We start from the raw sequence: 7,464 nt of genomic DNA, 5'->3' as shown, positions 1-7,464 counted from the left end.
TTGGGTATTACAAAAACCGGGGTGTTCCATGGGCTGGTAGAAGGCTCTATGTGACCTCGTTGTAGCTCGCGGTCGACTAGCTCAAGAAGAGCATCCATTCGAGGCTTTGACAGGGGCCACTGCTCGACCCACACTGGGTCGGACGATTTCCATGTCAGTCTAATCGGTGGAAGTGGGTGTACGGCAGTGGCCCTTAGAATAAATTTGTCACCCTGACATTTAATAGGGCTAGAGCGTCCCTTCCCAGCAGGGGTGGGACTCCTGACATGACATATGGAAAAAGGTTGATGGTTTTCTCCGGTCCCTTTTCAGTGTAAAGCGTAATCGCTATCAATTGAGCGCTCTTCCGAGCTCGTGTTAATCCTCCGACTCCACCTACCATGGGGGCATCTTCCAATTTCCAAAATGGGGGCCAGTGCGTCTCAGGAAGAACTGTAACATCTGCTCCGTTGTCAATCAAAAAGGGGACTTTAATGGTGGCGTCACTGGGGGTATTATAAAGAGAACAGATCCCCCACACCACTGGCGGGTTGTCACACCTTATTGCCAGGGCCACCCTAGGGTCCCGCCCCCAAGGGGTGGTCCTTGCTGTTCCTGAGATAAGGGCTGACTCGGTTGGACTATCGGTTGAGCCATAAAGTTGGTCGCTCCTCGAGGGGGCAACGAGTTCGAAGGCTCCCCGCCCCATCTGGGGCTGGTATAGCTGGGCCGCCTCATATCCCAAGTGGGAGAAGGCTGTGCGCGGCCCAGGTGCCCTCTCCCCCTCCCGTTTCCCTGAATTTTAGTTCTGCATCCCTTAACGAAATGCCCTTTCTTTCCACAAGCCCAACACGGTCCTCTAGATCGATTCTGGCATGGGGGGAGTGCCGTTGGCGGGTCCCCCAACCGAGGGCAGTTTGCCGCCATGTGGCCCACCTGGCCGCATTTAAAACATGCCATCACATTGGCTATTGCAGTGCTAACTGCCACTTGAATTGGGGCTAGATGCTCTTCGTTCGTGACATGCTTAATCATGTCCGCGATACTTGACCCTGCTGGCAGAGATCGTAAGATTTCTTTTGTTTTCGAATTGCACTGCTGACGTAGGCAGTCTGCGACAACCGGGCCTTTTGCTTCCACGGGCAGGGTCGAGGAATCGACCGCTGCCTGGAGGCGATCTACAAATTGTGTAAAGCTCTCACTTTCATTTTGCTTTATTGTAGACCACGGTGATGGCTTGGCGACAACTCTAAAGGCTACACGAATAGCTTCTCTGGCCGCACGAGTAGTTGTCATAACTTCATGGGCCCGCAAGCCCTGAGCTTGTGCGTGGGGGGTAATCATTGTTGGGTCTGTACCCATTAGCCTCTGTAGGCTGGAGCCGTGTAGTGGATGGTCTGCCCCGGTTACTCGGGCTAGTTGTTTCGTGCAGTTGTCCTCCCATTCTTGTTTAAAAACAATCATCCCTGCCCCGTCAAAGATCAGTCTGCAAGTTTGTTTTATGTCAAACGGGAGCATATCGTCCCCCCCGAAAACCCCATCTATGAGGGTGGAAACCATGGCAGAATTATGCCCTTTGTCTGCAATTGCTTTAACAATTGCTTGTATATCTTTAGGATTTATAGGGGAGTGGACCCTTTGTCCCCCATCCGTCACTCGGACCGGGAATGCTAGTGCAGCCGATGGGGCCCAATCGGCGCATGCGATCTTTATTTTTCTCCAGTCCGTGAGGGGAGTTTTTCCCCTTCGCGGTTCCTCTTCATTGGGAATGGGGATATTTCGGCTTTTGTGTCTGTTCGCCCTTATGTCCTCCTCCTCTGAGCTTGAATCGATTGCGAGCCACTCGTCCCAGGAAGTGTCTGACTCGGAGTCGGAACTCGACTGACCGGTCACTTCCGGGTTCCAGTGCCTTTTTGCTGGGCTCTGGCCCCGCCCACTTCCCTTGCGGGCGGGCCATTCCGTCCCTCTCAGCTCGCCCCACCCTCCGCTCGGCAGGGTGTTCGCCCTATAAGGGCATTGTTTTAGACGGTCGCTCTGATTGGCTCTCCGCCCCTCGTTCACGCCCCCCTCTTCTCCGCGGCCGCCCTCGCCGCTCTTCTTCTCGTTCTCCTCCCCCTCCTGTTTGCGCGCGCTTATTGAATTTGGCGCTTCCCGCCTGTTCCCGCCGGGGGCATCCTCACCCCGCCCCCAGCTTTGTTGTTCGGCGCCGTGCTGGGGCGCGTAGGGCGGTGGTCTCGCCCACGCGTCCTCAGACTCTGATTTCACCGCGGCACCCCTGGCTTCCTCGGCTAATTTGCCCCAGAAGGATTTTGTTTGATTTTGTCCCTCCGTGAGCGGGACGGGACTCGGGGACTGTGGGGGCGCATCGCCTCCCCACAAGTCCGCAGGCTCAGCGGGATCGCCGTCCTCTGGGGGGTGCAGAGTCCGCGCGGCTGCCCCGGCTCCCGACCTCGTGGTGACCGACAAACAGTCCCTTGCCGCCCTCCAGGTCCCCTGCTCTTGCGTGGCTTTCTGCAGAGCTTGCACGACTTTCCCCCATGATTTAAGATATTTCCCACTACCCGAAGACATCGTCTCCTCAGCTAGTGCTTTAGTGCATTCATCCCACATTTCTGGGTGGAATATATCCACCGGCTCATTAATGACCCCAAGATATAAAAGCCTCGCAACGGCGAGAGTAAAATCCTTGGGCTTACAATCAATTCCCCACTGCTTATGTAATTGGGATACGACCTTCACAAGGGTTTCCATCCTCCTTGTTGGTCCTGGTCCAGGAGCGTCCCCCCGCGACCTTCCCCGCCGGGCTGGTCCAGCCGCTCCGGCCGCCGTTCACCCGAATCCAGGCGACGATTTCCCGGGTTTCGGCACCACTTGTTGCCTGTTGCAGGCGTGGCGACCTGGTTCAGGAACGGCACGGCGACCAACCCCAGGCCGCTCGGTCCATCAGCACGCTGACACCAATATGGTGGACGGCAAATGGCGTTTATTGATAGGTGGCGTGGCATTATATAGCCTAGGTCTGCGACGTCACTTCCGTCCGCTTACGTAAGAGGGGCCCTCTCTTTCCGTACAACGCGGTATCTTCCGGTCGCCAGACCCTAACCACCTACACCCCTTGCTGTTCTGTTAAATTGCCTTTGTCTCAACCCATGAGTTTTTTTGCTTTTTTGCCTTTTTCTTCTGCTTCTCCCCTCACGGCCATGGTGGCGGTGGGGGCTCCAGTCTGTGCGAGCGGCTGCCACGTGGTTCTTTGTTGCCGTCTGAGGCCAAACCATGACAATAACAAAACTTCGTAGCTACTATTGATGTTGTTAAGCTTTATCCCATGCTACTGAAAGGAAAATTGAGGCTAGAATATTGTTTATTTGCCCCACAAATCAATGTACATAAGCACCTAAGATGCAGATATACAGAGGTTTCCCTGTCCATCTATTAGTGTCCAACTAGAAACTTTCATTCACACAATCCTAAAGGCAATCTCATTTGGAGAGTATTACTGAAATGTAATCAATATTGTTAGTGATACTGTGAGATACTTCTTATTTGTTTCCATAAAACCAGTTGTGTTTTCAGAGCCATGTAAAATATTTACAGCATCTGTCAAAGAAAATTTATGGCTATCATTGTGATTATCTTCATAACTAAATTAAGTCTTGCAGCCACCATACAGCACCCTTGGCTGGTTAGAAAAAAGAACTGTAACAGCAATGATTTTGTTTTAAAATGATGCTTCTTCTATAGTGATTTCCAAAGAAAATAATCTTAACATGCTTCTGTGCATTTTGACCTTTTGCATGTTGGATTTTGTGGTTTTTTTCTTTATTCTATTTTTTGTTAGAACTAGAGCCTTTCATAATGCAGTATTCCTTATTGTCGTGGTTTCGGCTGAATTTACCAAAACCGGACCGGCAGATGGCCCTTCCCCCCCCTTCCCCCCCCCAAAAAGAGGAGAGAGGAGGAGAAAGAGATAAGGAGATTCAGAAGTTTAGAATGAACTAAACTACTTTAATGAAAAATTAATATTAAAATAAAAATAAAGAAGAAAATAATGAAATAGATACAATATATACAAAACCGTATCAAGCTCCCAGGATGACAGTCACATCACCGGCAGGCACTGGGGAAGTCCCAGACTGGACTCAGTGACGAATGGGAACTGGATTCCAGCTCTGGAGTCAGGAACGCACGGATCGGGATCAAAGGCAGATGAACAGACAGAGTCCTCTCTGGACGTCGGCCATCGCAGGAAGGGGCTGACCCTTTGATCCCTCAGCCTTTATACTGAGCATGGGGCAGATGGGATGGAATACCCCAGTTGGTCAGGTTTGGATCACCTGTCCTGTCCACTCCTCCCCACCGATGTGACCCCTCTACGTTTTTTCCGTTTCCGACCCTCTAAGGGGGCAAATAACAAAATTGGCTGACCTTGGTTGTTATAGCAATAAGTATAAGCAAGGGCCTCCCTGCATACCATTCCTTGGCATGGAGCACAAACATTGGTCTTATCACTCTGAGAACGAGCAGTTTTCTCCACAATATGCCGTTAATTTCAGAGAGTTAGAGGAGGCCTAGCTAGGATGTAAAGTTACAGAACAGAAAATTGGTTCGGTTTTACTTCAAACCGGGACACTTATGTGGAGGAAAGACAGGAATCTTTTTGCAAAAACTCTATTCTAATTTATATTTGCCAATTAACTCATATTCCAGAACACTAACTCAGAACTGCTACACACAACTACTACCTCAGCCCTATGTGCAACCACAGCCCTAGTGAAGCTGCTTGCAATAATATAGCACTTACCTGTCACACAGTGGGACCTTAAATTCCTGCATGTTTCACTTAAGCCCAAACTCCGTGCCGCATTGTCCACTCACAAAAATGCAAAACCACATGTCTTCTTACAGCTCAGTCACCTAAAATAAACCCTTGAAAGACTGCCCAAAGAGGAAGAATAATATTCAGTAATGAATGAAACCTCCTTCATCAGGACAAGAGGAAGCTGAGCATTTTCCATTCAGGCTAAACCTGTTCTTTAATGGCTTAAGAGCATCTTAATGTCAGAAAGGTTCATAATGAGAGATCCCACTGGATCTATAGGGTGAGTGACATCCTGCTCTCTAAAGAGAAGCAGGTTAACAGTTCCAGAAACTTTACAATACCTGGGAGCTCCATGGCTGGGGCTGCTGCAGCTTTGGGCACAGCGAGGGTGGGGAGTGAGGCCAGGTTTGCAGACTTCCGAGATGGGACACGGATGGGCTGGGGCGGAGCAGGAAGCCTCACTTCAGAGCAGTGACATTTGGGGGCAGCTGTGGAGGAACTCCTTTTGAGGGGCCCCTCAGGGTGCCCCACAGCCTGAGGACTGCAAAAAGAGGTGCTTCCATTAGTGGCACGGTTCGAATAGGCAGGTGGCTGCCGACAGCTGGTGGTCTCTGAGCACGCAGCAGTAGTTCTGGGCTCTGCTCCCAATGATGGAAGTTGCCTTTGGGTTTGGGCTGCTGCTGGGGAAGTTCGGTGTAATAAGTAACTAAGGGTAATTTGCTGATCAAACAGGTTAAGCAAGAGGAACGAACCCATTGTAGCAGTCTTGAGAACTTCCTATTTAACCAGAAGATACACGTCCACAATGTTATCTGGCAACACCAAACATGGGAACACCCTGTTTGACAAGAAAGGCTTAACCACAATGTCATCAGAATGTGTTACCTTGAGCGAATGTTAAACCGTTAATGTCTTGCTAACGTGTGCCATTGTACCAATCAACCCTGAAAAGAATAGATTGTATAAGCTGATTCTGTGACGATATCTTATCGAAATTGCCCCAAGCAAGAAGCCCCTCGGAAGAAGCTGAGGGGCGTACCGAAGATGTTGCAATCGACCTCTGTGAAGATAAAAGGAGTCATTTAGCTTGCCTGAATTTGCGAGTCTTTGGTGGAGCTGCGACTCCCCGGCCGCCCAGCGCTGCTTTTGCTTTCCTACCTTAATAAATATTTAATAAATCTATTTCGGACTCGATTTGTCTTAAAATTCAACAATAACAAATTTGGTGCTGTGACTCGGATCCAGACAGCCAACTCAGAATTCAACTCTGGGAGGGTGCCCCCATCTTCGGATGGTCCTGGAGGAGATTCCGACTTAGCTCACCTGGATTTTCCGAACTGAGATAGGAAAGCAAAAAGAAAGAGAAAGGAGAAACTGCAGTTCCCCGTAATTTTTGTGCACAAAGAGCTGGACGAAGACTCGGGAGTGAGTAAGTATATTGCGGTTCCGTTCAGTCGGGGATTGGGTACCCGGGGTGCGAGTGACTGAGACGTCCACTGGGCTTAGTAGCCCACCGGACGAAGTGAGTGTGGACCTCCTAATAGTGCGGTTCCCATTGTCCGCGAGGGCGTGGGCCACGAACGGAGGGAAGCGAGTGAAACTTGAGTGAGAAAAGGCACTCCCGGAAGATGGGACAGAAGAAAAGTAAGGCTTCTGGTTCCATACAGAAGATACGGGGTGGGGGTGGGCTCCCTGATATACCCCAAGATAGCCCATTAGGCCTAATGATTCGATATTGGGATAGTTCCCCTTCCCTAAAAGGGAAATCCAAGGAGAAATTGGTCTATTATTGTATGGAAATATGGGGAGGAAAACAGATAAGAAAAGATTTATATTGGCCAATTCATGGATCCTTAGAGGATTGGATATGCCAACAATTAAACATATACATTAACAACAAACGACCATTTAGTAAGGAGGAGAGTGAATATGCCTTTTTATGGATCCTGAGCATGGCTCAGGCCACTAATTTGTTTCCATTAAAGGAAAAGAAAAATGATAAAAAGAAAAGGTGGGACATAGACGAACCTCCAGTGTCCCCCCCACCCTATGTCCCCCCTCCTCCGCCACCACAAGGTCCTGAGCAAGATCTCCCTCCAACAGCACCTACAGAACCTGAGGAAGAGACTCCTCCTTCTAATCGAAGAATAACTAGAAGTCAAATCAGAGAAAGAAGGGAGGAAAATTTATTGTATCCCTTAAGGGAGACTGCTATGGGGGGACCACAACCCGGAGTTGGATTTGTATCTGTACGCCTCAGCTCCGGGGATGTGAGGGAATTTAAGAAAGAAATGGGACACTTGTTAGAGGACCCATTAGGGGTAGCAGAACGTTTTGATCAATTCCTCGGGCCTAACATTTATACTTGGGATGAGATGGAGTCTATTTTAAAGATCTTGTTCACAAACGAAGAACGAGGAATGATCAGAATGGCAGGCATGAGACACTGGGATCAGAGGCATCAGCATGGTCCCGCCGGGGATGTAAAATGGCCCTTACAGAGGCCCAATTGGGACAATCGAGACCCTGCACATAGAAATAACATGGTTGATCTCCGTGATATGATAATTCAGGGGATTAGGGATTCTGTACCTAGAGGGCAAAATATCAATAAGGCCTTTAATGAACAACAGAAGAAAGATGAAACCCCCACCGAATGGCTGGAA

This window comes from Numenius arquata, chromosome W, assembly GCF_964106895.1.
Source record: "Numenius arquata chromosome W, bNumArq3.hap1.1, whole genome shotgun sequence".
NCBI classification, from domain to species: domain Eukaryota; kingdom Metazoa; phylum Chordata; class Aves; order Charadriiformes; family Scolopacidae; genus Numenius; species Numenius arquata.
The sequence above is the reverse complement of the archived record's forward strand: the minus strand, read 5'-3'. Positions refer to the sequence as shown.